The sequence below is a fragment of the Myotis yumanensis genome, unplaced genomic scaffold (assembly GCF_028538775.1).
Source record: "Myotis yumanensis isolate MYYU_CA2020_CCGP unplaced genomic scaffold, mMyoYum1.0.hap1 SCAF_6, whole genome shotgun sequence".
NCBI lineage: Eukaryota > Metazoa > Chordata > Mammalia > Chiroptera > Vespertilionidae > Myotis > Myotis yumanensis.
Window position 1 is genome coordinate 88773283 of NW_027223757.1, and position 27985 is coordinate 88801267.

The 27985-nt window shown below is 40.7% G+C and overlaps 1 protein-coding gene and 1 pseudogene across 4 annotated transcripts in view; one reads left to right on the forward strand and one right to left on the reverse strand.

The window, feature by feature from the left end:
- The window catches only part of BTBD9 (BTB domain containing 9), a 431208-nt gene that overhangs the window by 104440 nt on the left and 298783 nt on the right, over positions 1-27985 (forward strand). The gene's annotated exons all lie outside the window — the stretch shown is intronic.
- On the reverse strand, positions 12560-13243 carry LOC139012795 (large ribosomal subunit protein eL6 pseudogene; annotated as a pseudogene).

The window sequence follows — 27985 nt, forward strand, 5'->3', positions numbered from 1 at the left end:
CCTTTTCTGCAGATAGATTTTTCCTGGTGCCTTTCCTATAACACTGGCCTGGCCATATCCACTTTCTCATGGATTTATTGCTCATCTTTTTACCCTGCTCTCTTTAGAGAAATATATGTCAAATTTTATTCCTTTCATCAGCTTACAATAATTTAAAGGTAGATTGTGCTCCTGGACTAAACATGTTGACAGTGACCCTTACCAGTATTTGAATTATAGTGTGGTTTTCAGCTAAACATCTTAGTATACTGTGCTTTTTTTTTTTTTTACTGTATGAACCGCTCTTCTTTACTCATTTACATATCTCTAGGGAATGATAAGTGCTGAATTAGGCAAAAAAGAAATTTTGCTTTGAAATTGCTCTCTTTTTTTTTTGATTTGTGCCATCTAGGAATAAACTATTTAAAATTTTTGAACTTTGTAGGCACATTTTCATTTTAAAAGAAGAGGGAAAATTACTTTTAAAAATGTGTTGGCAAAACCTGAAAAGAAAGCTCTAAAGAAAGGACTGTGGCCTGACAAGAGAACAGGAAGAAATGATTACTGATGACTTGAATTTTCAGTAAATTACAAAGCATACGTAATAGGCTTAGAAGAGAGATGATTCCTGTGGCATACTTCATGCTGCCTTCACAGATAAGTGTGTAAATGAAAGGGAAATGAATTGTTTCAGCCTGCTAAATCTATACCATTTTGGTGGGGTGAAAATGAGTGCAATTGAAATAATTCTATTACTTCTTATTGAAAATAAAACATATAAATGTTTTTGATGTGTTTCTAGAGAATAGTGTACTTGTAGATATGTTACAAAGAAACATAATAATGAATCAGAGGTAACTAAGTGTCCCTTTCCACTAACTTTTTAAAAATCTTCATCACCTGCTAATACAGTATATTATTTACTAACTTATCTTGTTTATTGTCTCTCTCCCCCTGGTATGTTATAAACTCCTTGAGGGCAGGGTTTTTTGGCTGTTTGATCCTAGCACCTTGAACAATTGTAATATATGTTTGTTGAATGACTGAGCGTGTTATACGGCATCCCAAGCTGCAAAAGAGGCTAGCTTCTAGTGGAGTAGAAATGAGAAAGGGGTGGGGGTGAGTGTTGACTGAGCCCATTTAAAGTTGCAAGAACTATTATGGTAATACATTATTCATTTGACAGATATTTACTAAGTGCTAAGCAGGGGAGTTACAATGGCAAATAAGGCATTTGTGGTTCCTGCCGTAGTAGAGTTTATATTCTAGAAGGGTGATATGTATAATAGGTAAGTAAATAAGCTAGATAATGTTAAATAGCAATGACTTCCCTGAAGAAAATAAGACAAGGTGAATGAAAATGAAGGTAGGTTGAGGAGAGGTGGGGCAGCACTGCTTTATATTCTATGGGCAGAGAAGACTTTTTTTATGGATGACAAGGAGGAACCAGCCATGTGGATATCTATGACAAGATCCTTCCAAACTTGGGGGCAATGAAGAGAAAGAAGGATAGTAGATGAAGCGTGGTAAGTGAGGGGAGTGGCAGGACATGGAATTGGACACATTAGATCATGCAGGGCCTTTTAGGCCACGGCAAGAGTTTAGATATTTTATTTTAATTCAATGGTAAGTCATTAGAAAGTTTGACCAGAGAAGTGAAAAGACTGATTCACATTTTAAATGGGAATTTGTACTGGAATAGGTTCACATACTCATTTGCTTTCAATGGTTATATAGTGTAAAAATATTAACAAAATATTGAAACTGCATTGATAAATGGCAACTTTCCTTTGGCCTGTGTTGGGAGACAATGGAGAGGTGGCTGGCAAGCAAATCAGAGGGCATAGGCCCTGCGTTAAGAGGTTTAGCCTCTCCTGAGTTGCACTAACTTTAAGCCAAATGGAATTATATGCTCAGTATTGCCAGGTCTTTTAATTTTCCAAGAGAAGCCAGGGATCTAATTTGTTTTGTTAAACTATTCAACTTATATGATTAAAAGTGAGCAACTAATCCAAGTAGTTTATGAAAATACTGTGGGCCAAACGGACCAGACTTGCAAGTGCAAAGGGGTCCCATAAATGACACTTCACAGTCTCTAGGTTAGGGTGATGGCAGTGGAGAAAAAGACTGATTCACATTTTAAATGGGAATTTGTACTGGAATAGGTTCACATACTCATTTGCTTTCAATGGTTATATAGTGTAAAAATATTAACAAAATATTGAAACTGCATTGATAAATGGCAACTTTCCTTTGGCCTGTGTTGGGAGACAATGGAGAGGTGGCTGGCATGTTTACTATAAAACCAGCCATTTCTTCTAGTTATATATGAATAACTCTTCAGAATTCCTGAGGTTCCTAGGATCACTGTCACACTTACTAAAAAGACGAAAGAACATATAAATTTATCTACATGTTTAACCCATAAATGTATATAGGGAGGCATATAGAAAGGTTAGGGAAAAGCAGATGGGATTGAGATATGTTTTGAAGGTAATAATGACAAGTGTGATGATAGCATGGATGTGGAAGATGCAGGAGAGGGGATGAAAGGAAGGCCTAGTCATTGATACTGGATTTCTGGCATGAACAACTGTGTAAACGGTGGTCCATTTACTGAGATAGGGACATCTGGGCAAAGGCATGTGGGTGCACTAAGACCAAGTATTTAGTATTGAGGCTTTTAGGTTTGAGGTGCTTATGAGTCATCCAAATGGAGATTTCCAGGGAGTGTTGGCTGTAGAGGACTGGGCGTAGAAAATGGGTCTTGATTAGAAATAGAAATTGGTAGTTACTGACACATAGTTGAGTTGAAGCTGTGGGAGTAGATGAGCTCAACTAGGGTAAAGGGTTGAGAGAGTAGAGGAGAAGGTATGTGTCCAACCTGAGAATCTTAACTGTAGTCTTTTAACAACCGTCTCGCTCTCCCTTTCTATATGCCTCCCTATATACATTTATGGGTTAAACATGTAGATAAATTTATATGTTCTTTTGTCTTTTTAGTAAGTGTGACAGTGATCCTAGGAACCTCAGGAATTCTGAAGAGTTATTCATATATAACTCGAAGAAATGGCTGGTTTTATAGTAAACATGCTAGAAACAGAGGAAGAAAGAAGGGCTTTGACTAATTTGGAATAAAGATTTCAAGGTGCAGGTCAATCCCAGAATGAAAAATTTTATAGGTACTTTTATAAGTTCATGTTCCACTTATAAAATTCCCCCCTGTTTAAATTTTTTCCTTCCTTAATGTCTTTCCTCCTATCTTCCTCAAACATTTGAACACCAAGTCATTGTATAAGCATAGGTATCATAAGAGTGAAAAGAAAAACACCCATGAAACTTATTATCTATTTTAAGTAATAATATCTGTTCAAACGTTCTATTATTCTGACATCCATTTTGTGATTTTTCATGCTTTTTATATGGGAAAGGGGTAGTGTGGGAGGCCTGAAAATGAAAAATCAGAATTAATATGAATAATATGCATTTCACTTTAGGGGTTTTTCACCTGAGACTTCCAAAAACATTGCCATTAAGTTTATATTTACCGTTTCACCTTTGATCAGCAATACAACAGCTATTGTGTTTTCTTGACTTTCTGTCCTTTGGATAAAGCTGTGCATGTGTGTGAAAGAAAAGGACCCTGCTCTGTATATAGACTACGCGAGGTGATGCTGTGTGCAGATTATGGCACTGTAGCATTTGGCCTCTTAGAACACAGCAGGACATACATCACAGCTCTGCTTTGCTTTGGAGTTAAATTCAGAATAGTGATTTTATTTTATTTTATTTTTTAAATTTATACTTAAACCTTTGTGTGTCTTAACACTGACTTCCGGTGAGGCACTGCCAAAGCTGTCCTGCTAGTCAGCCCAAGCCTTTGGTGTCCAGAGAAAGAAGTATTTTCTTGAGATAGACTTTTTACTTTATAAATCTTTATAAAGTTGGCCCTTTGGGTTGACCTCAGGTATAAGACATACTACTTTTGTTTAGTGCTTAAAAAAAGGACAAAAAGTAAATCTGAACAGAGCCTGGCTTTTCTTTTTGTTAGAAGTTTATATCTGCTTTATATCATAAAAGCACCAGGAGGCATCTTAAAATGGACATGATTTTATAAATCTTAAATAAAAAATAAATGCTTTATAGGTTTGGGATTTGCAAGTGTATAACACTGTAAGTCAGTGAATCTGTTGTAATACAATAAATTTTATTGTAATATAACCAATTTATCAGCGATATGGCTCATGGATTACTAGACTAATCCATAAAATGAGCCCCACTGTGGAACATATTAATTTATTATAACTCCACTGTGTTACTATTACTTAGTACTTATTAAATGCCAAAAATTTCTTAGGCACTGAGCAAAATCAGAAGATGGGACTGAAAGTTGTTTGACACACTGACGTGGGAGGAGGGAAAGTCCTACTTTTCTGTGTGCCTCCTGTTTTTGTGCCTGTGCCTCTACTATACCATTAATTCCTAAATGATTGCAGCCCCATTTTCACATTTGGAGTACAGGTAGCAGTGCTCAGGATCATGTGTCCTGCTCATTAATAAAGAACCTTAACTGTAAGAGGAAAACACTAACAACATTAGCATCCCTGCCATCATTTAAAAAAAAATATATATATATTATTGATTTTTTACAGAGAGGAAGGGAGAGGGATAGAGAGTTCGAAACATCGGTGAGAGAGAAACATCTATCAGCTGCCTCCTGCACACCCCCCACTGGGGATGTGCCTGCAACCAAGGTACATGCCCCTGACCGGAATCGAACCTGGGACCCTTCTGTCCGCAGGCCAGCGCTCTATCTACTGAGCCAAACCGGTTAGGACCCTGCCATCATTTTTTGAGATACCTTAAGACTGGTAGTCCAGCCACCAAGGGGCTTCTGGAAATATTTATTTCCCTGAGCTTGTGAACTCAAATATAGCACAGAATTTTTCTCTGCTTGCATCTCTGTGAGTCTAATTCTATATTTAGCTTAATACAGAGTCGTGTTTTAAAATATTTTATTTTTTTAATACCTGTCATCAAGTCTCATTTATCTCTTATAATTGGTCTGCTTTCCATTTTTCTGTGGTGAATTTTTATACCCACGTTGAAATTGTTCAACTGCCAATTATGCTCCCACCATTTGGCTTGTACCCAGGGAACACAAGTCATTTTTCGTATTATCCTGAGAAAAAGTAAAACAAATCTCTTTGAAAAAATTAATAGATATTTCAAAGCCAACTAAAATTGATTTGTGGATTGTTTTTGATTATCTGTGCTTCTGCCTTCAGTTAGCATACACAATCAAAAGTTGGCAGTGACACAGTATCATTCTTTTTTTTAAAATTCTTTATTAGTTAAGGTATTACAAATGTGTCCTCATTCCCCCCCCCCATTAAACCCCCATCCCCCCCCCCCCCCCCCCCCCCCCCGCCCCACTCATGTTCTCATCCCCCTATTGTCCATGTCCATTGGTTTGGCTTATATGCATGCATACAAGTCCTTTGGTTGATCTCTTCCCAGTATCATTCTTGAATAGAATAGTAGTCCTCTGGTTATAAATACTTTAAGACCAGCCATCTGTCCTAAAGGAATTCAGGCACCAGAGTCTGATTCTTTACTTAACTTCTACCCATCTTGGAAATTGGTGTTAACCCTGAGTTCATTTGGTTAGAGGAATAAATACATTTAAATAAGGCTGAAAATAAATAGATAGATAAATAAATAAGGCTGATGTTGGTAATATTTGGTTGAACTAATATATAAACATTAGTCGTTGACATTAATTGTTGATATTAGTTAAATGTGGTACAAGTGATTAAGATTTATTAAATAAAAGTCTCTTACTACAGCGGGAAGGCTGGGGAGTGTTGGCGGGGGGTGGAGGGGCGGTAAGAGATCAACCGAAGGACTTGTATGCATGCATGTAAGCATAACCAATGGACATAAGACACTAGTGGTGGTGAGGGGGGGCGGTGAGGGAATGAGACGGGAGGTGGGGGGAAGGGGAAGCCGGGGGAAGGTCAGTGGGGGAAAAGAAGGAGACATATGTACTACTATTTGTAATACTTTAAACAATAAAATACAATTTTAAAAAAAACGGCTATAGACTTGGATGAAAAAACTGATGAAGATAATTTTAGATGCCAAATTACTCCTGCTTATATATAAGAAATGTTAAAAGAATGTTATATAGATAACACCTGTCACTCCTTAAATGTACATGGATTTCAGAATTAAAATCACAATGAATACTTTTGTTTCTCCCACTCCTCCCACTCTCATTTCCTTTTTATTGCTAGTGTTGACAATGCATGTGCTCCTCAGAAACCCCTTAATTTCCCCAAAGTAATTTGTAATTTTCTCGTCTCTTGGGCTTAATATTATGGACTCAACCAGTTGCTTTTTTATCTTAAGAAACTAATGAATTCCTAGGCATCAAGTATGTAGGAATAGATTCATTCTGGGTGACTTTTTCTTCTAAATTGGTGCCTCAGTACCAAGAACTTGCAGAGTGGTTGTAGGTTCTAATATGCAGTTGTGATGTTTAATTTTATCCATGTTTGTATTAGTAAGGCCCAATGACTTTGAGAAAAATAGAAGGTATTTTTCTCTCACTTATGAGTCTGGGGCTGATAGGCAGGCTCTCCCTCACGACCTCATGGGGCTTAGGTTGACAAGGTGGCTCTGCCATCCTTTAGACATGACTTCCATGATTCCTCTGTTGGACGCCATGGTAGCAGAGAAGTGTATGCCTAATGTATTAAGACCAAGGCTTGGAAATGTTATTCGTCACCTTCAATCAAATTCTTTTGATTAGAACTTAGTACTGGTTACACCTGTTGGCAAGGGAGGCTGGGAAATATAGTCTCAGTAGAGATGTGCCAGCTAAAGTTTGCTGAAGAGAGGAGAAAAATTTTGGAGGTCTGCCATTTCATCTTATATCTAATGTTTTCTTTGTTCATATAGAGAAATGAAAACAGAAGATATATGCTTGCTCTTGTGTTAAAATGCAAGATTAACCTGATACATTAGATTTGCAGAATCAGCAGAAATTGATAGACTTGTAGTTCTCCCCCATCATTTGGTATCTTTAACTACAGAGGGAAAATCAGAATAGGGAACAGTCTGTGGATGGAATTATCAGATTTTTCAGACATGCTTATAAGATCGAAAATGCCTGGTAGGCAGTTGGAATGAAGGCCTGGAACTCAGGAGAGAAGTCAGGGCTGGAGTTTGAAGTACAGGTATGGCAGTCATCTCCTTAGAGCTAATATTTGAACTATGGAGGAATCAAGATCTTTGAGAGAGAATAAAAAGAGTTAGGCCTATTCTTTGAGGATCTGATTGAAGGCAATGTGACAAAGCAGCCAAAGAATTGAGAGAAAACCAAGACGGTGTTAACCACTTATATTAAAGAAGTACATAGTGAGTATTAGAGGCCATAGAACAAACAGAATGAGGTCTAAACTAATTATTAGACCTGGCATTAAGGAGTCCATAAGTAATCTTGCTAAGTGAAGTTCCAATAACCTATAATAAACCAAATTTGAGGGCTTTTATTTGAGAAGTTTGGGTGAAGAAGGAAGAAGGTTTTAGTAGGTTCAAATGAAATTTTTTTCAAAATAATGATAGATGTGTACATTTTTAGACACACAGAGAGGAGGATTTGAAGAAGGAGGTGGAACGAACTGGCAAGAAGCTAGATGTCAAGTATAAGGTGGAACCCATGGGCTTAGCTTTAGAGAGGAGGAGACCCATACTCTAGGGCAGTGGCATCTTTTGCCTGGGACAGCCCTGGACTTTCAGCAGGTATTTGGAAACAAAAGTGTGAATGAAAGGACGAAGGTAGACTAGGTATAAAACAGATACTTATAAATAGGAAGTGAAAAATAATCTATATATACATAGAAGGCTTATATGCAAAGTGTCCACTTGGGAGTTTGACCAGGAGACTGGGAGTTTGATCGCTCACTATGATGTGTGCTGACCACCAGGGTGCAGCGCAGAATGAAGGAATGCCCCGGCCAGCAGCCAGCAGCCAGGGAAGGAAGGCCCCAGCCAGCAGCTGGAAGGCCCCAATTGGCCCTGATCACCATCTAGGCCTAGGGACCCTACCCATGCATGCATTTCATGCACCGGGCCTCTAGTAAGTTAATAATACTCAATGAGTTAAATTCTGTTATTAAATTTGGAAACAAGATCATCAGACAAGCTGTTCCTGAAGGTGATCATGACCATTCTAAGTGTTTACACGTATTATCTCATTTATTTCCCAAACTTGTAAGTACTATCTCTCCACTTAATACATGGACAAATTAAGGCAAGAAAGTTTAAATAATTTGCCCTACACCATACATTTTGTTTTGCTGCCAAAAATAAGGGCATAATGGGGATTTGAACTGAAATAGTCTGGCTTCATGGATCATGATCTTAACCTTTGGGCTATTGCTTCTCAGGCCTTGGGGAATGAATGGAAGAGTTCAAACATTCATGAACATTTAGAACATTTATTGTGGGAATGGTGGTCAGGAAGCAAGCCATCTACACTAATAAAAGAGAAACATGGTAATTAGCGTACGGCCGCTACCCTTCCCATTGGCTAATCAGCATATCCTTATGCAAATTAACTGTCAGCCAAGATGGCGGCCGGCAGCCATGCACTGAAGCAAACAGGGAGGCTTGCTTGCTTCAGTGACTGCGGACTCCAACATTCCCCGCCTAACTTGCCAGCCTCTCAGCTGCAACTCTAAGCAACAATGTACTAGGTTGCAAATAAGAAGCTAAACAAAACCCCAGAAACCAGCCGGACTGAAAGCCAGCCAGACCGCAACATTGTATCGATGTTTTCAGCAGCGAGGCCTCAGAGCTAAAGCTGGCCCAGAATAAAAACAAAACAAAACAAAAGAAAATAAGAAGCGGTTGGGAGCTTCAGTCACTCGCCAGCCGGAAAACAGCCTTCAGCCCCTCACCCAGACTGTCCAGGCACCCCATTGGGGACCCCCACCCTGATCCAGGACACCCTTCAGGGCAAACCAGCCAGCCCCTACCCATGCACCAGGCCTCTATTCTATATAGTAAAAGGGTAATATGCGTCCCGGCACCGGGATCAGCGTGACGGGGGGCAGCGCCCAAACCCCCTGATAGCCCTGCGGCTTTGTTCGTGACAGGGGAAGGCACCCCAACCCCCTGATCAGCCCTGCTCTGTGCCTGATAGGGGGGAGCTCCCCAAACCCCTGATTGCCCTGCGGCTCTGTGTTTGACTGGGTGCAGTGCACCAACCCCTGCCCCCCCCACGGGCCCTGCTTTGTGTGTGACAGGGTAGAGCCATAACCTCTCCATCGGCCCTGCCCCGAGTGTGACAGTGGCGGCGCCCCAACCCCCTGATCTGCCCTGCTCTGTGGGTGATAGAGGGTGGCGCCCCAATCCCCCTCCACAGGCCTTGCTCTGTGTGTGACAGGGTAGAGCCATAACCTCCCCATTGGCCCTGCCCTGAGTGTGACAGGGTGCAGCGCCCCAACCCCCTGATCCGCCCTGCTTTGTGCGTGACAGGGGGGAGCTCCCCAACCTCCTGATCGACCCTGCTCTGTGTGTGACAGGGTACGGAGCCCCAACCCCCCTGATGGGCCCTGCTCTGTGAGTGACAGGGGCAGCGCCCCAACCCCCTCATTGGCCCTGCTCTGTGAGTGACAGGGGGCAGCGCCCCAACCCCCTCATTGGCCCTGCTGTGTGCGTGACGGGGTGGCGCTGCAACCTTCCCATCGACCCTGCCTTGAGTGTGACAGGGGGCGGTGCCCCAACCCCCCAATCGGCCCTATCCTGAGCGTGACTGAGGGTGACATCGCAACCTCCCAATCCGCCCTGCTCTGTGCATGACGGGGCGGCGCCCCAACTCCCAAATCGGCCCTGCTCTGAGCCTGACCAGGGCTGCACTTAGGGATTGGGCCTGCCCTCTGCCACCCGGGAGCAGGCCTAAGCCAGCAGGTCATTATCTCCCAAGGGGTCCCAGACTGCGAGAGGGCACAGGCCAGGCTGGGGGGACCCCCCCTCCCCACCACCACCACCCCCCCCCCCCCCCCCGAGTGCACAAATTTTTGTGCACCGGGCCTCTAGTCTATATATATAAAAGCCTAAGCAACTGGCCGACTGGCTGGTAGCTATGACATGCACTTACCACCAGGGGGCAGACACTCAACGCAGGAGCTGCCGAGCAACAACAACTTTGAAGAGTGTCCTCTTGCACTCTGGGACCCCTTGGGGGATGTCAGACTGCCAGTTTCGGCCAATTCCTGCAGGCCAGGCCAAGGGATCCCACCTGCCGGAGGGACTCTGCTCACTTTGCAGACACTGCCCCAGGTGCACTGGCTGAGGAGGGACCATGGGAGGTTGGCTCCAGGGTGTGTCCAGACCATATTGTCCAGTCCCACCCCGCTGGCCACCTTCCAATTAATTTCCTTTCAGTGTGCACAAATCCATGCACCGGGTCACTAGTATCATATAATATATATATATGTATACACACACACACACACACACACACTAGAGGCCCAGTGCACAAATTCATGCACCAATTGGGTCTCTTGGCCTGTCCTGTGGGATCGGGCTGAAACTGGCTCTCTGAAATTCCCCAAGAGGCCCCGGATTGCGAGAGGGCACAAGCCAGGCTGAGGGACCTCACTTGTGCACGATCGGTGCTGGGGAGGGACACAGGAGGTTGGCCAGCTAGGGCGGGGCCGTGGGAGGGCTCAGGGCATGTCTGGCCCATCTCGCTCAGTCCCAATAGGCCAGACCCCAGCAGCAAACTAACCTACCAGTTGGAGCATCTGCCCCTTGGTGGTCAGTGAAGTCATAGTGACTGGTCAGCTGTCTGCCACCTGGTGGTCAGTGCACATCATAGCGAACAGTTGAGCAGCCTTAGCATATCATTAGCATATTACACTTTGATTGGTTGAACGGATGACCGGACACTTAGCATATTAGGCTTTTATTATATAGGATTTTAACTTTTTATTGATTTCATAGAGGAAGGGAGAGGGATAGAGAATTAGAAACATAAATGATGAGAGATAATCATCGATTGGCTGCCTCCTGCATGCTCCCCACTGGGGATCGAGCCCACAACCTGGGCATGTGCCCTGACTGGGAATCGAACCATGACCTCCTGGTTCATAGGTCGATGTTCAACCACTGAGTCATGCTGGCTGGGCCATAAGATATATTTTTAAAAAATATTTAATAGTAGTGAGTTTTTAAAAAAATGACTTATTTTTCTTGGTTATTCTAAAAGTAATATATACATATTGAAGAAGATTTAAAAAATAATGTATACATTTGAATATAATAATTCTAAATCCAGAGATAACCAGTGTTAACAAATTTGTATATTTTCATATAAATAACTATATAAACTATGTGGTTTATATGTATATAAACTATATAGCTTTGTGGGATTTTCATATAAAATTTTATTAAGAGTATTATTTTATGTCATCAAATATACCATAAATTTTGCCATTTCTCTTTTGTTTGATCAGGTCATTTTTGTATTTTGTTTTTTATAAATAATACCCCAGTGGCCATCTTTCTTTGTCTATAGTTCTTATTATTACCTTAAGCTAGTTAATTAGTCCGGACTCCTTGTTTTGTAAGTGATAAGGAACCCACCTTGAACTAACTTAGGTGAAAACAAATTTTTTGACTTAGGTAACTGCTGAAATGGCAGGCATGCAGCTGGGCCTCAAGGGGCGCTGGAGTCAGGGACAGCTCAGATATCTCAAAACCCCCTCCACTCCATATTTCCTGACTCTTTCTACATTGTTTCTTTTCTGAAACAGTTTCCTCCATACCCTGGGAAACATGACCACAGATAGCTCCTGAGCTGTAGCTCACAGCATTACCAGCAGAGAGGGACTTTACCTTGTTTTTCCCCCAAAAAAATTTATTTTGAAAATTATCCAAACAAAAAGTTTTACCATGTATGGATGTTATCATACTTTCTTTATCACCTATCCATATATCTATCAATCCTCCTATTTATCAGTGCATCAGTTAAAAATCCATTTCAAAGAAATTGTAGACAGTACACACCCCCCTAAGCATGCATATCATTAACTTAGAGTTCACTGTTTACATTTTTTTGTAATGTAAAATTGACATCCAAGAAAATGCACAAATTTTATATTTTCATTCACTGACTTCTGACAAATCCACACACCTGTAACCCAAATGCTATGAGATTCACTTTTTTTAAAAATCTTAAAATTTAAAAAATCCCAGGAAATTGTTCTGACTAGCCCACTTTGGTCTGGCACTCCTGAGCTCAGAGAGGGAAAGCAGCAGTATTTCCCACTTGTAAGAGGATGCTGGACAGACAGAACTCACGTCTGCAGGAGAGAGCTTCCTGGAAGTCAAATTACACTAATTGAATTTAGACAGCATACTTTTATGCTGTGCAAAAGGTATGTTTATTAGTTTCATCTTCTTTAGAAAGCTACCTCTAATGTCCCACAGTAATTTCTTTACTCTCTGTACCTGTGCTTCATCACTTTTTCTTTAATTGATATAGCACATGTTTTGTGTCTTTTTAGAAAAGAAAGATTGTGTCGAAGATCTCACCCTCCTGGTGTCTGGGCTTGCGTAGCTTCTTCTTGAAGTAAACATCAGTGAGATGTTTGGGGATTTTCACACCACTGATAATCAATTTTGGTGGAGGTGGTGATGACACATTTCTGGTGTGTTCTACACAGAGGAACTCGATTGAGGGACAAAGGTCCAGTCACAAGTTGCAAGCCACTGCTCAGCTGCTTCAGGAAAACCACCCTCTTACCTCTGTGGCGTCCAGTAGGATGCAGAATGGTCCCAGGAGGGATGCTGGCCCACAGTTGCCTCACATGCTGACCGAAGGGTTTCTTGCCATGGCTCAACAGCTTTCGAGGCACATCTTCAGTAGGATAATATTTAGGCATTTTGTGAGTTTAACCACTTGGGTACCACCATTTTTGTTGCCTCCAACTGGTTTTGTGACAGTAGCAATCCTGGATTGAACTGCCAAATACTTTCCTCTTGTATGTGGCCTTTCCAGAATACAGCCGACCAGGAATATCTGCCAATTCCTCTGATGAGGACGGGGTTTCTGCTGAGTGGGGCTTCCCTTTCCTAGGCGCCTTAACCTTGCCAGCATCAGCCTTCTTGGCTTCAGGTTTCTTCTCCTTAGTATAGGCTTCTTCTCTTTAGTATCCAGCTTCTCAGTTTTCTTTTCACCCGCCATCCTCTTCGGGCCCCACTGCAAACCCAAGCGAGACAAACGAAGTGCCTGGGAGGTGTCTCAGTTGGCCCCAGACATGTCTGACCCTTGCAGGTGTCGACTTGATACCCTTCTGGTTCGGATGGCGAAGGATTGGGGTCCTGAAATCCTTGCTATCATTTCTTTGTCAACTTTGTTCTCAAATTGTATTCTTTCATGGTCTTAGATGGCTATTATATCCAGGCATCACAACCAGATGTAGTAATATCTCTTCTGTTCCTCAAAGGAGCTAAGAAACCTTTCCCAGAGGCCCCTTAACCGACCTCCATGTGCCCTTGACTAGAACTAATTGATACTATCAAGCCTAAATCAGTTACTGGTGAGGATAATGGAACCATGTGCTTTCTGATCTAGATTTACCCCTTTTCCATTGTAGAGGACTGGACAAAACTGATGCTATCAGGACTTTGCTAGTAGGAAAGAAAAAATGTTCTATAGGCAATGGGTAGCACCTTTTACACAGCATTGTTCCCCAATGAAAATGCCTGATCTTGTTTGTCCTCTCAAGTTGGTGGTGTGGGGCACATTGAAGAAATTCTGTATTTGACTCGTTGCTACCTGACTGCTTTCTCAGTTGGTGACATTTGATATTGTATCGGCCCTGGCCTTTTAAGTTTTAGGTACTTAATATTTTTCTACTTCTCCCTAGGATTTATTGTATTTGAAAAAAAATGTACATTTTTTAATGGTTTCTTCTTAGTTCTGGAATTAATTCCTTTAAGCCTCATGTCTAAGCCTGGGTTCTCTGGCAAACAGAGCCAGAGGCAAGGATTAAAATGTTAATGCTTTCTTTGAGAGGTAGAGGTCCAGGTCTGTAAGGGTAAGGGCAGAAGGAAGAGAAGCAAGGAAAGATGCAAAGAAATTGATTTGATGAATTGTAGAGCTAGCTCTTGCTGTATAACATGCTGGAAAGAGCCATAGCAGGTCACTCAGCAAGCATGCTCACTTGCCAACAGGATTTCTCTGAAAGGGTTGTAAGGAGAAAGTACACTTGGAGTGGTCCTTGGAAAAGAGAAAGAAAGGGGGGATTTATCTGCCTGGTGTCCTCCAGTCTCCTCTCCTGTTCCTAGTTGATGGAGGTTTGTCCCTGGGAACAAACTCCTTTGCACTCCCAAGCTGCCTCATCCAGGCCCTCTGTAGCTACTCAGGAAGCTAGATCCCATGTCCTGCATGGGGTATTTCATTCAAGTCCAAAAGTGACTTGGGTAAAGCACCATTTGAGAGAGAAAAAGAGGACACACATGCATGGAGATAGTTGTGTCTAAGAAGGTACACACACAGATTTGTGTCCCAATACACATAAGAAAGTTGAAGTTTTAATTTTTTGTCATAGCATTACTTTGGTATTTAATTACTTGGAAACATATTAGTTTCAGAAAGTAAGCCAGAGACTGATTTTGTGATCTAAGACTATGAAGTTTAAGATAATCACCTTAGGAAATGTTTTACTTTTTTCTGGCCTGAGAATCTCTTATAAGAAATGTTGGCAGTGTTCCAGGGCCCCACAAATAATATTGGTTGTTTTGGATCTAGGTCAACACGACTTCTTCATAGTCATCTTAAAATATGGTTGAGGCTGAGTGGAGTGGCTCTGGGCACCCCTTAGATTGTCCGGTCATTCCAAATATATCAAGATTGATGGGTTCTTTGGAGCTCTCGACACTTGGAAATCCTCTGAGTATTGGCTTTGAATTCTAAAAATCCTTATAAGGCTAGTTTCTTTTCAAAAAGAGCAATTTTTGCTTTTTATTCAGAGTGCAGAGAGAAAATTGTGTTGAATTGGTGGCAGAAGAGACACAACCCGATGGAATGAAGGAAAGAACGTCCTTTCTGGGTTGGTTTGGTCTTTGCATTCCTCCTAGGTTTCTTCCATTTTCTTGGGTTAAGAACTCTTTTTTCCCCCCATTAGTGTACTTTACTCAGATCACTATGACTTCTTAACTGGTATAACAGAATAATGGTAGCTGTTTTTTTTTATGGGAGATTAAAGGATGAGCTTGTCAAAGATGAATGTTAATTGGGTGCATCTAATAAGCCTGAGGAGACTTCCTGCTTCTGTGTCGTCATAGGAACCGAAGCAGAATGTTTGGACATTCTCAGCATTGTTGCTAGCTGAGTGCTCCTGACCAGTTCCGAATTGCCTACAGTGGTGGTACTGGCATGACACTGTGTAGCCCTTTTAGCTGCATCAAAAGCATGAGAATTCTTGGCCAGTCTGGTTTGTGCAGCCCAGATTTTTTAAAGTGTTCTGAAAGGATCTGTGTTCTTTCACTAGACTTCAGCGTCTGAATTTGACCTAGGGACAGAAAGTCACATTAGGTCTGTTGGTGTTTAAACACACAGTTCTACATGTATCTGAGTAGTTGACTTTCTTTTTCCTGTTTTTAAAAACGAATGGAGTGGCTGTTATTTTAAGAAAATCTTAAAGCCCCCTCCATCCTGCACTCCAGTGAAGATAATTGCCTTTATCTTCCATTCACCTTGGACACTTGGTACCTGTCATGAGGTGTGAGGCTGCTTATGGGGCTGATTTAAGGTGAGATTTTTTCCCTCCTTTTTGAGGCTCTGTTTATGAACTGGAATCATAAAAATTCAAGAATCGTGCCAAATGTTCTTTTGTTGATGACTGTGATTTAGTCTGTTATGTAACTGTAATGTATAATTTACACATCTTGAAGATCATCAGTCTCTGTACCGAGTGACTATATTTAACCCTCACTTCTTTGGAAAAAGAGAACATTACCAATTATCTTTCAAACTATGTTTGTGAGACAATACACATTGATCCGCCCTCTTTCTCCATTTTTAATTTTTGAGGCGTTAAGTAGCACTTTATAATTTCTTCTATGCTTTTTGTGTATAAAAGCTCAGAGGAGAAAGAGAGAGCTTAGTAGCTGGTGACTGTATCTTGAGGCCCCCATTGATTGCTTATATTGTCTAAACCAAGAACAACGGGCATAATGTCATTGTCATCTCTATTAATATGCAGGTTCAGAGAGAACAAAAGGGTAAATTTCTTTCCACTATTGTCTTTCAGTTGCAGAAGGGGAGTGAAGAGAGGATATTGAAATATTTAATAGTGAATAGTTCTATACTTATTAAGAAAATAACACTTCCTTTTTTGTGTTTTGATGCCACTAGTGCCTGTTATTTCAATATTTTTTGAGCAAATGGTTAATGTTGGTTTTCTTTTATCTTAACCTTTGTAAGTTAAGTTCAGTTTTAAGCTCCATTATGGTGTCTTTTAAAACAAATTCTCTTATTTACCACCCAACATTTTGCCTCATTGCCCTGCCGCAGGCTCTGTTTATACTAGTATGAAGTTGTCATAATGTAAGAGGAAATGTTGATTGTATTCACATAGGACTGTGTTCCCTTAATAAAGAAAACCTTGACTAAGAAAATGGTGTTCTCATTAAATCAGCTCTTTAAGAGTAGGTGGGAGGAACTGCTATCGATCTAATAATGGATTTAATAGTTCATATACAAAGTCTTTGGAATAGAAGTAATATTCTGCAGCTGAGTAACTGTAGATTAATCTGTCTTCAGACAGAATTCTGGAAGCATCTGTAAAACTGGAAAATTACTTTTTCTTTCCTTTTTTCAGGCACAACTGGACTAAATGTAATTCCCAAATACTTTAGAATTAAATTATACCCAGAAAATAGGTCTACTAAAAATTATATGAAAAATTGAAATGAAATCATAAAATGTAAATGTTAGGTTCTTCTTGGCTGCATTTACTCTGGTGCCAGTTTGTTTAGGAGGGCTGCAGTGTTGAAGGGTAACCAGAGGTCACATGTGGAGATTCTTCGTTAGGTGGTTTTGTAATAGCTAGTGGTGGCCTATTTTAGTTCAGTTGGATGAAGTAGTTCTTTTAAGGTGGGTGCTGAAGTCAGACATTTAAGCTTCTCTTCATGCCCTCTCCCTTTGACCCTTTAAAACATTTTTCTTTTATTCCACTCACTGAAAGCACATCAGTGAGCCCTCCTTCTTTGACAAGAAAGGCCAGCCATTCCTTTTTCCCTTCCCGCCCTAACCTTTAATAAGTGGTTGGGTCTGTGAAGATAGGGGGTTCCCAGAACATCTGAGAATTTTGATAGATCCAACTAACATTCTGTGGGTGGAAATGAGGTGAGCCTTGTTCAGGTTTCATTCTCATATAAACGGCATATTCCATTCATGCTTTATACCGCTAAGATATTCAGTTTGGGCAGCATATACTGTTTGAAGGTTCTCAAGGAAATAAAAGGTAAAATAATAAAAATAACATCAGTAATATTAACAACTACAACTCTGCTTATCAGAAATGAAACAATGCAGAAGGAATTGGGACTTCTGATAAATTTATGTCTAAAAGAAGGATAGACTCATATTAGGAATAGCAGCAGCATTTCTATAGAGCACTGCAGTTTACAAAGCACTCTTCATCGAAGTTTATAGTAGCCTTCCTTATATGACAGTGGGGGGTGGATTGGCTGGACTCTCATGGTTTCGTTAGCCTTAAGATCTCCAGATCTAAAGCTCCACACCAGCCATTTTAATTGGCATTGTTGTCGCCTTGTATTATTAGACCGCTTAAATAGTCAGATAGTCAGCAGCTGTTCTCTTTCATGTTTAATCCTTTCTCTCTTCTGCTTCTCTATCACTGTCACTTTCCAGTTTGAAAGCTAGAGCATATGTAGCCATCTTTATTTACTTTTGTTCTATGCTAGCATTTGCCTTCTGCTAAATGAGGTTGTCCTTTATGAGGCAGCTGGCAATTTGTTTCTGCAGTCAAGGATCATATACTGCATTTTGGAGCCTGGGGTATGTTAATAAGGCTTCAGAAATAAAAATATCATCTGAATGAGCACTGCACTGGTGCTGGTGAGCTGCAGACAACCCCCTAGGCCACAAAACAGCTACCACCTGAATGTGTCTAGGTGATGCCATTGGTGCTGCTGCCTCACCTCTCCTGACAGTTTTACAACCAGTAGCAGACTGTGAGAGTGGCTGTAAGTGGGTATATATGTGTGTATGTCTTCAAATTAATCTCTTTCTCTAAAGCAGAATAATTTCTTAGGTTCATTTTTATTAACAGTACTCCTAGTTCGATTTTAACATCAGCCCACGGAGCATTTCTTCATTTCCATTTACATCAGGGATTTTGGAAAACATCATGAGACTTTGAATCTAAGACGGGAGCACTTCTTAAAAAATGTTTTTATTAAATCAACCTTATAAAAAAATTCTATTAGCCAGATAAACCCCAGGGTTCCCGGGGCTCTTAACAGGGTCCATAGTTAGGCATTGAATTAAGGGTGGGACACCATGAATTCCTTGGAATTTATACTTTGAAGATATGGCTCAACCCCTTCAAAAGCCACTGCGCTTGTTAGCTTTTTGACTGGATCCTTATTATATTTTTGTTAATTTTGGTGCTCTTAGACCATACATATTTTAAAATCTTGTTATTTTTACATTACATATATCATAATGTTAAACTTCAGCATTAGGCTACATGGAAATACTTAAAGGTTCAAGCACAAAATTCTGTCACCATAGTAGTTGGTTAAACATTTATATAAAGAATAGCTATTAATGCTATGGGTTCCTTTTTTAAATATATTTATGATTTTTAGAGAAGCATTAATTTGTTGTTCCACATATTCATGCATTCATTGGTTGATTCTTGTAAATTATATGCCCTGATCTGGGAATTGAACCCGCAACCATGGTATATTGGGATGATGCTCTAATCAAATGAGCTACTTGGCTAGGGCCAATGGGTTCATTAACAAAATTTTTTTTATTATTGACAGTATTATAGATGACCCCCATTCCCCTCCCTTCACCCAGCTCCGGCCCAACCCTAGGCCTTCACCACACTATTGTCTGTGTCCATGGGCTATGCATATAAGTTCTTTGGTTAATCTTTTCTCATCCCCTATCCCCCCACCTCTGAGATCTGTCAAATGGGTTCATTTTTTAAATCCACCCCTTCAGAGGGTTAAAAACTTAAGGGTGTTGATATTTCTTGAAATTTATTAAGCTATTGATGACTGCCTCTAAAAGGATTATTTGTTTTAGTTTTTCTATGAAAGAGTCAGGTAAAGTAAGTTACCTTCCAGCAACATGTCTGCTGTGTTATAGAAGCTGGTAAAGATTTTGCAGAACATGTTATGTAAAGTTATTAAAGAAGAATTCATTTCAGTTCATTAAGCAAGCTCCCACCTATGTGCACTGGAGAGACAGTGTTGAATGAGCCCACATCCCTATTCTTAAACAGCTCACACTTTACTGGAAGAGTGAATTTTACATGGGTCATCTGAATTGATGGTCCCTAATCGATAGTCACCATATGGTGTTTGGCATGGGCATGTTCCACAGGCATCCATGATTAAATGGTTGATGGGAATCATACCATCCCTTTCAAAACTTAAAGGATCAAGCTCAAAATCCGCCCTCTGAGCTTTGAAGAGAGTCCCAGACCTTTTAATTTACATTTCCTCTCTTTGGTTAAGTCTTTCCCAGGACTGTACCTATGCCCTTCCTGTCATCTATCCAGGCAAATCTTTACTCTTTATTTTCCTAAGTGAAGCATTTCTCGATCTATGAGAAAAGAGAATGGTTTCTCTTCATACTTTGAATTGTGCATAATGAATATGTAGTTAATCATCCTAATTTAAATAGGATTCAAAGACACTAAAGATACTTAGGAAGTACTATGGCAGAAGAACACAGGGGAGGAAATGATTAATTATTTCTGGGGAATTCAGAGAATGTTTTAGAAAGAAGATAGTATTTATGTAGATCTTTAAGGATGAGTAGGAGTTTTTCAGGTGGGAAGGTTATTTGGGGCAGAGGGAATAGTATATATGAAAAGTCGTGGCATCAAGAAAGCACATGGCATGTTGCATGTTTAAAGGAACGTGGCTGGACTGCACGGTGTGCTTGTTATTTGGTGGTGCTGGTGCCTGGGAGGCAATGCCGCCAATAGGATTCGTGTGGTAAGACCTGCAGGGCAGAAGCAGGTTCTTTTAGAATGCTGTGTACTAGCAAATTACAAGCTGGTTTAGGCATTTGATAAACATATATACAGGGAGTCCCAAAAATGTATACACACAATGTCTGTAGACTATTACATTTTGAAAATGAAATGTATTTTAATAATCACTGCCTTTATAATTATTCAAAGTGCGTATACATTTTTGGGGGACACCCTATATATATTTTTTGTTAATCCTCACCTGAGGATATTTTTCCCTTTGATTTTTAGAGAGAGTAGAAGGGATGGAGGAAGCGGGTTGGGGGGAGTGGTGGGGAGAGAAAGAGAAACATCTATGTGAGAGAGACCACATCGAGTGGTTGCATCTCACACATACCCCAACTGAGGCTGGGGTTGGGGATTGAATCTGCAACCCAGGTACCTGCCCTTGACCAGGAATCAAACCCACAACCCTTTGGTGCATGGGCCAACTCTCTAACCACTTAGCAACAGCAGCCAGGGCGACAAATATATATGTTTTTTAATGGACCATGAGTCTAAGAGTAGCTGGCTCTTTGATCAGGGGAGGAAAATGTGAGTAATCCTTTAAGAACCATATTCATTCATCAGGCATTTATTCAACAAATATATACCGAGGCTGCTGTGCTCAGAGCAACAAGGGAGATATAAAGATGTTTCTGCCCTGTTTGTGCAATGCCTCTTCCCCAAATTCAGGGTTTTATTAGATTTTTCTTTGGAGAAGTATTAATTCTATGCCATTTTATTATGTTTTATGCATGCTTGCTACTAAAGCACTGTGCACTTATTACTCTCTCTAAAAGGTTCAGAACCATTTAACCCACTCCACTGCTGTATTTCAGAAGTTCTCACTCTGCATTTTGAGGAGAGTACAGTGCTCAAATGGCTGATGTTTTTCTGCATGTTGTGCTTTCCAGCCAGTATTTATAAGGTCAGCAAGGCAGGGCATGCAGTGTTATAGATGTGAAAGCTGATTTGTACTCAACCTTTTCGGCCTAACATACTTTAGCTGCCATTCTTTACTTATAGTTGATGCAAAGAGAATATGGTTTAGTTGTAGCAAAGCAAAACGATATAACACTGGAAGCAGAATAGAACTTGAGTCTTAAAGATTGCACTCCTGGTAATGCCCTTGTACAGGTGTGTGGAAGAACATTCAAACCTTTCTTGAGGGCTATATTTCATTCATCCCTTCCCTTCCTCTGCTTGCTGCCCTGTTCCCTTCTTTTCTTTTCTTTTCTTTTTTTAAAATAATATATTTTTATTGATTTCAGGGAGGAAGGGAAAGGGAGAGAGAGAGAGAGGCATCAATGATGAGAATCATTGATCCGCTGCCATGTGCCCTTGACCAGAATCGAACCTGAGAACCTTCAGTCCACAGGCCAACACTCTATCCACTGAGCCAAACCAGCTAGGGCTGCCCTGTTCCCTTCTTTTCTTTACTACATATTTAGCAGGTAACTTCAATGTCAACACTCTGCTGGGTATTGGGTTACAATGGTAAACGTAATGTTCCTTGTCTGCATAGAGGGTACAACAGTTATTCTCAATCCTGGCTGCGCATGAGCTATACGAGTAAGCCTTAAAAATGTACAGATGCTGGGGTCCCTGCCCTAGAGATTCTGATTCTGTAGTTTTGAGGTGGGTAGGTATGATTACTCACAAGTTAATAGGCAATTTCAGTTCTCTGAAGTGGGCAACAGGATAGTTAGTAAGTATTGGGGGGCAGGGGGGATCATCTGGCCTAATCTTGGAAGATCAGGGCTGGTGGCTGGATGAGGAGGGCGTGTGTGCAGAGTGGAAGGCAAAAGCCTGACTCGGGCTTTGGGGAATAACATGTATACACTGCAGGAAGAGAGAGCATGGGAAAGTGGTAGTTTATTGTGGTTGGAGCATAGAAGAGGAGGCAAGGAGTAGTGAGAGGTGAGATTGGAGAGACAAGCAGAGTCCAGATCATTCAGGGTTTTGTCAGCCAGGTTTTAAGAAATTTGAATTTTAGCTGAAGACAATTAAAGACATTGATGAGTTTTCAGTAGTGGAGTAATTAATAAAAGATTTATTATGTTTTCATATAATCATTCCTGCTATTGTATGGAGAATGGCTTTCAGGGAGATACGAATAGAATTTGAAAACTTTTGCTGAAGTCTAGGCATGAGAAATGCCAGTGGTTTGAATCAAGCAAGTAGCAGTGGAGATGCAGAGAAGTGGACAATTTAAAGAAATACTTAGTTACTGGAATATCTTGACCTTGTTTAAAAGTAGATGTGTTGGGGTGGGGTATGTGAGAGAGACATCAGTGCATGGGTTGGATGGAGATACCCGTTACTAAGATGGGGATATAGGAGAAGAAGCAGATTTGCCAGGGAAAGGCAATGAGTTGAGAAGAGAGAGAGTTATATGTTGTTCCATTTACTTTTGCATTCATTGGTTGCTTTCTTGTATGTGGCCTGACTAGCGATTGAACCCGAAACCTTGGCATATAAGGGTGATGCTCTAACCAACTGAGCTACCCAGCTAGGGTGATAAGTTCACTTTAAATATACTGAGGTAACAGTTGGGCATCCAAATAGAGATCTGAACTGGGCATTTAGGCAGATGGTCTGAAGCTAGGGAGAAAGATCTGGGCTAAAATAAAGATCTGGAAGACATTTGCATATAGATAGTTACTGAAACTGTATGAGTGCATGAGATGATTCAGTGCATATAGAGGGGAAGGCCTAGGTCAGAACCCTTAGGAATACCAACATTTTAGGAAAGAGAAAAGGGGAACCTTAGAGGGAGCCTGAGAAGGAGTGGTAAAAGTAGGAGGAGCCTTAAGAGTGTGAATTGCCATATAAGGCAAGAGAATGCTTTAAGGAGGAAGGAGTGATCACTGGGGGCTAAATGTCATAAAGAGGTCAGTAAGAAATTTTCATTTGCTTTGACAAGGATGTTATGTCAGGAGGAAGAGCAGTTGCATGGCATCGAGAGAAGTAGGTTGAAGGGGGTGAGGTAAAGTCATCATGAGTAAAAAATCATGTTGTACACCTTGGACTAACACAATGTTACATGTAAATTATATCACTAAAACTGGAATAGACAGTAGTTTCAAGAAGTTTGAGGCAACAGAGATAAGGTGGACGGGTGATAACTGGGAGTGGAGGGGTTGGAGAATTGTTGAACAGAAGAAATTTGATCATTCTGTTCATTCCTTCCTGGTGTGATCATTCATTAAAGGTCCTCTATGAGCCATATCCTCTACTCTGTTGAGAATAGATCCTAGTTTTTTGTTGTTGTTGTTGTTGTTAATCCTCACTTGAGGATATTTTCCCATTGATTTTTTGAGAGAGAGTGGAAGGGAGAGGGAGAGACAGAGAGAGAGAAACATCAATTTGATGAATTTAAAATGAAGTCTGATTGTGTGGTTTTTCTTTAGCTGTGTACTGTCACTTGAGTTTGTGCTCTGAGGAAGTAGATACTAGGGTTGGAGTTTTCCAGGTAAGTATAATGGAGAGAGGGACAAGGGAAATAGGGTATTCTGCAAGGGAATGATTATACATAGATAATAAGAATCTAAGCTGAACAAAGGAGGGAACAAAGGGGGACAGGATTGTGACAGGATCAGTGGATTAGACAGTTTAAGAATCTTTAGCAACGGGGATACTAAAGCAGATGAATGGGAAAGATGGGAAGGGGAGATGAAATGTTGGTTTCATATTAGGATTTTGGCCTGGGTATATGTTTCTGTTGACCAAGTCAAGGTATTGCCCATGGATTTGAGTCAGAGGTATGTAGAGGAAGGGGCCCTGAAAGAGGCTATCAGGGACCTGGGCGGCCCAGATTTTGTTTGCGTGGTGTACATTCATGTTAGCAGGTGGTGATAGGAGCTGGAATGGAAGGGAAGTGAGCCAGGAATACAAGTTTTCAGTTGAGTAGAATGAGTGTGAAGTTGGTAGATAATGATGACAGCAGGAGATGGACCTTGAGCTTTGAAAAAAAAGGAAGATTTGCAGGCAGAATGGGAGGAGGCTAGTTGGGAGTAGTATACTGGAACAAGTACAGTTGCCTCCCCTACTTCCTGGCTCTGGGATTTATGGGGCATTGAGAGGAAAAAATATTCACTTCTTGAGATGGCTGCTGAGGAAGCATGTTTAAATGCTGGCGATAAGGAATCAGGAGTGAGGTAGAGGTTGGAGAGCAGAGGTTCCTGAGAAGGGAGACTAGATGGGCTGTAGGGTCTTAGTGTAGAGATTAGGCTTGGCCTTCTAAAAGAGGGCAGGGGTAGGGGCAGCAGGCCTGGCCATGGGATAGGTTGCCCAAGGCTGGTTCATCTCGAAGAAGGCCACAAGAACAGCTGTTGAGAGTAGGGCTGTAGGAAGTTGGATGGGAGATGTGAGAGGAACGGAGGTTTGAACTAGCAGCTAGAAAATGGAAAAATGGAAGTGACACATAGAACGATCATTAGGAGATGGTAGGGACTCAGCTCAGACTGAAGATTTTGAGTTAGGCACAAACTTCTCCCTACCCTCCCTTCCTGTTATATATGTCATGACTCTTTCCCCCTATTTCCATGAGACTAAATTAATTGTTTTCTCCTTTGTGTTTCCGTAGTATTAACCACCTATTTTTATATCACTTACCACATTGTGGTACAGTGTTTTTCCCATTCAGAGTGTGAGTTCCTAGAGAGTAAGGCTTCTCTTCTCTTTATGATCACCTAGAATAATGACAGGGACATAGCAGGCACTCAGTTAATGTTCATTGAATTGAATTAAATTACACAAGTATATTCATTTTATTTTTCTAATACTGCTTTTCCTTTATTGATCTGAAACTATACATTCTAAACAACTTGCTGGTTTCTATGGGCACAGTGTGCTCATTAAGCTAAGTTATCCTATTTTCATGTTTTACAAGAGCAGGACCTGTGCAGAAGATTAAGATGTTTCCTCATCTGTACGGGTTTGGCATGAATTTATTTGCCTTGGGAATTGCTGTCAGCAGAACCTTTGCCTTGTTATTGACCTTACCATTTGGTCGTAAGGACATCCTTTGAGAATATAGTGAATGGCTATTCTTCTGATTGAATAGCACTGTGCTAGCATTCTTTTCCTTCAGAGTGAATAGTACTGCACTATGTGATTTGAAATTTGCGGGAGGCTCCAATTGGAGTAGAGAGCTTTTCCTGTAAAAAGAACCTAATAAGCAAAATTAAAAAGTCACTTTGCTTCCAAAATGTTGGAAATGTTGTACTGACATGAAGACCATACAACCACAGACGGTATTAATTTGCCCATTAATGTGCTCATTATTGTTTTGTGGTTGGGAAAATGAAGGAACATTCATATTTATTCATATTCCACCTCAGTAGTGACAACTTTGGGAGGAGATGTCCTTGGTTCCCTTTAAGATAGAATCATAGAACTTAATGCTAGAAGGGACGTGAAAGCCCCTGGTCGGCTACCCAGTAAAACCTGTGAACTCCTCCTCAGCATCCCCCCCAGGTGGGGTCCAGCATCTGCTTGTATACTGAGAACAGAAACCAGGACATTGCTACCTCTTAATAGCAGTTCTCTAACTTGGTTCCCAGGAGCTCTATGTACTCTTGAAAATTATTAAGGACACCAAAGAACTTTTGTTAATGCATGGTATATCTTATCAATATTTATGAATTAATTTAAAGTGCAATAATAAACCCATTACATGTCAATATAAAACATTTTTAATGAAAATAACTATATTTTTTAAAACAAAAATAATTCAGTGAGGAAAGTAACCTTGCAAACTTCCTTAATTTTTGGTATTACAGTAGAAGACAGCTGGATTCTCATATTTATTTCTCAATCTGTTGTGATATCACAGATGTAGCCTCTGGAAAGCTCAGCAGTCCATACATGGCAGGCAAATAACTTCTTAAAATTAAAAAGCTTTGACCCCATGGACCTCCTAAAAGGCACTCGGGATCCCAGGAGTCCAGACCTTACTTTGAGGTTTGCTGCTATCTTGTACTTGAAGAGATGGGACGAATGAAAGAAAAAAAGAGATACAAATGGTGCCAAGAATGATGTCCTCACACCTGTGGTCAACAAGTATTGAGTGCCTACCACATGCCTGAACATAAAGCACTGAAAACGCTGACAATCCTATCACTTATTTTCCTTCTTCTTCATTGTGAAGGCTCACCTTGACTTGAAAAGATTGCAGGATTGTAAATTAGCTCTTTTACTTATAGCATCCATTAATTGAGAAAATGGGAAAAAGCTACTGTGACTTTAGTTGTGTTTTTAAATGAATGTTCATTTTTAGTCATCAGAACAGTGTCTGTGGACATTGGAAAACAAACACTGTGACTATGTTTTTATATGTTATACAGTTTGGTCTGCAGACTGTGCTTGGTGTCCATGGGAATTTGCAGAGCCCTTGCAAATAACTGTGCCTTGGCCCCGCCACATGCGATCCACAGGTTGGGAGCCATGGTTCTGTGTTTGATTTTTTTTTTTTCTTCAGAAGTCAGTCACCAGTTCTTATCACCAGTGTTAAAGATGTTAAATGATAGAATTGTTTTGAAACCATTTTGACTTTTGGTGGCTTTGAGTAAGATGGCTGGGTGTCTTGACGAAAAGCCAAAGGCAAATAAATGCCTTTGCTTCTGGGGCTTCCGATTGTTTTGACTCAGAGCAATGGATGAGCGCTTGTAGATTGAGCATGTTTTCCCTGCCCCTTAAGATGTTGCTGAGAGCTAATGGGCGAGAACTGTACTGAGAGAGTTAATACTGAGCTAGTGAAAAGTGGAAATGTGGTAATAGTACAAGGGGAGGAGTGAGAAATTAAATGGTATCTTTTTAGAAGTCTGCCTTATTGCAGTCTGCATTGCTCCTTGGGGATTTTTCTACTGAGTACAAGAAAATCAGCAAGCACTTCTTGAAAAACCCAGATGAAATTACTGCCATAAATTTTTTATTTTTATTTTTCATGGTATAAAACCCTTAATTTAGATGGGGAGGGTTTATTACCCATGGTTCCTTGGCATGGCTAAGTTCAATTAATTTCAGATGACAAGCCCACTCCCCCACCCCCCTGCCTTTCTCCTTTTTTTCCACCCAATATGTGGAAAGTACAATTTGTTATTGGTTTGCCTTTGGCTCTGGAGACCTCATTAAGGGCCCAAGAAAGGGATTCTGTCTTTCTCTCTTTGACACCTTTCTGTTTCCTGCTGGATGCAGACCATTTGCATTGTCACATGGAAAGTATGTATGGTGTATCTGAAGAGAAGGTTAGCGGATAAAAGTGGTGGTGTTTATACCATTTAAATATTGATTTGAAATGACTATTGCAAGTTAAGAAATTGTTACAATGGTGTTCAACAAAGATAGTAAACAGCTTAAAATGAGGTGTCTGAAAAGAATGTGGGCACATTTAGACAGGAAAACTTATTGAGCTGCTCTGACAGTTCATATGTAACTTACCTGGTTGTTTGAAAGCAGGAACAACAAGATGTCAACAGAATATTGTATTTACTCACACTCCTAAGACATAGCTCGCTGCACCTTCAAGTTCTTGTTCCTATCAGAATACTGTGTGCATATCTTGCAAATAAGGGAAATAATCTATGGTGTTGTTTTGTTTTCCTCTGCCTGGTAATATAGAATCTATTGTGGTGTGAATAAAAGGGCTCACAGGAGATTCATTACTGTTTGTGAAGTGAACTGTCTGTGTC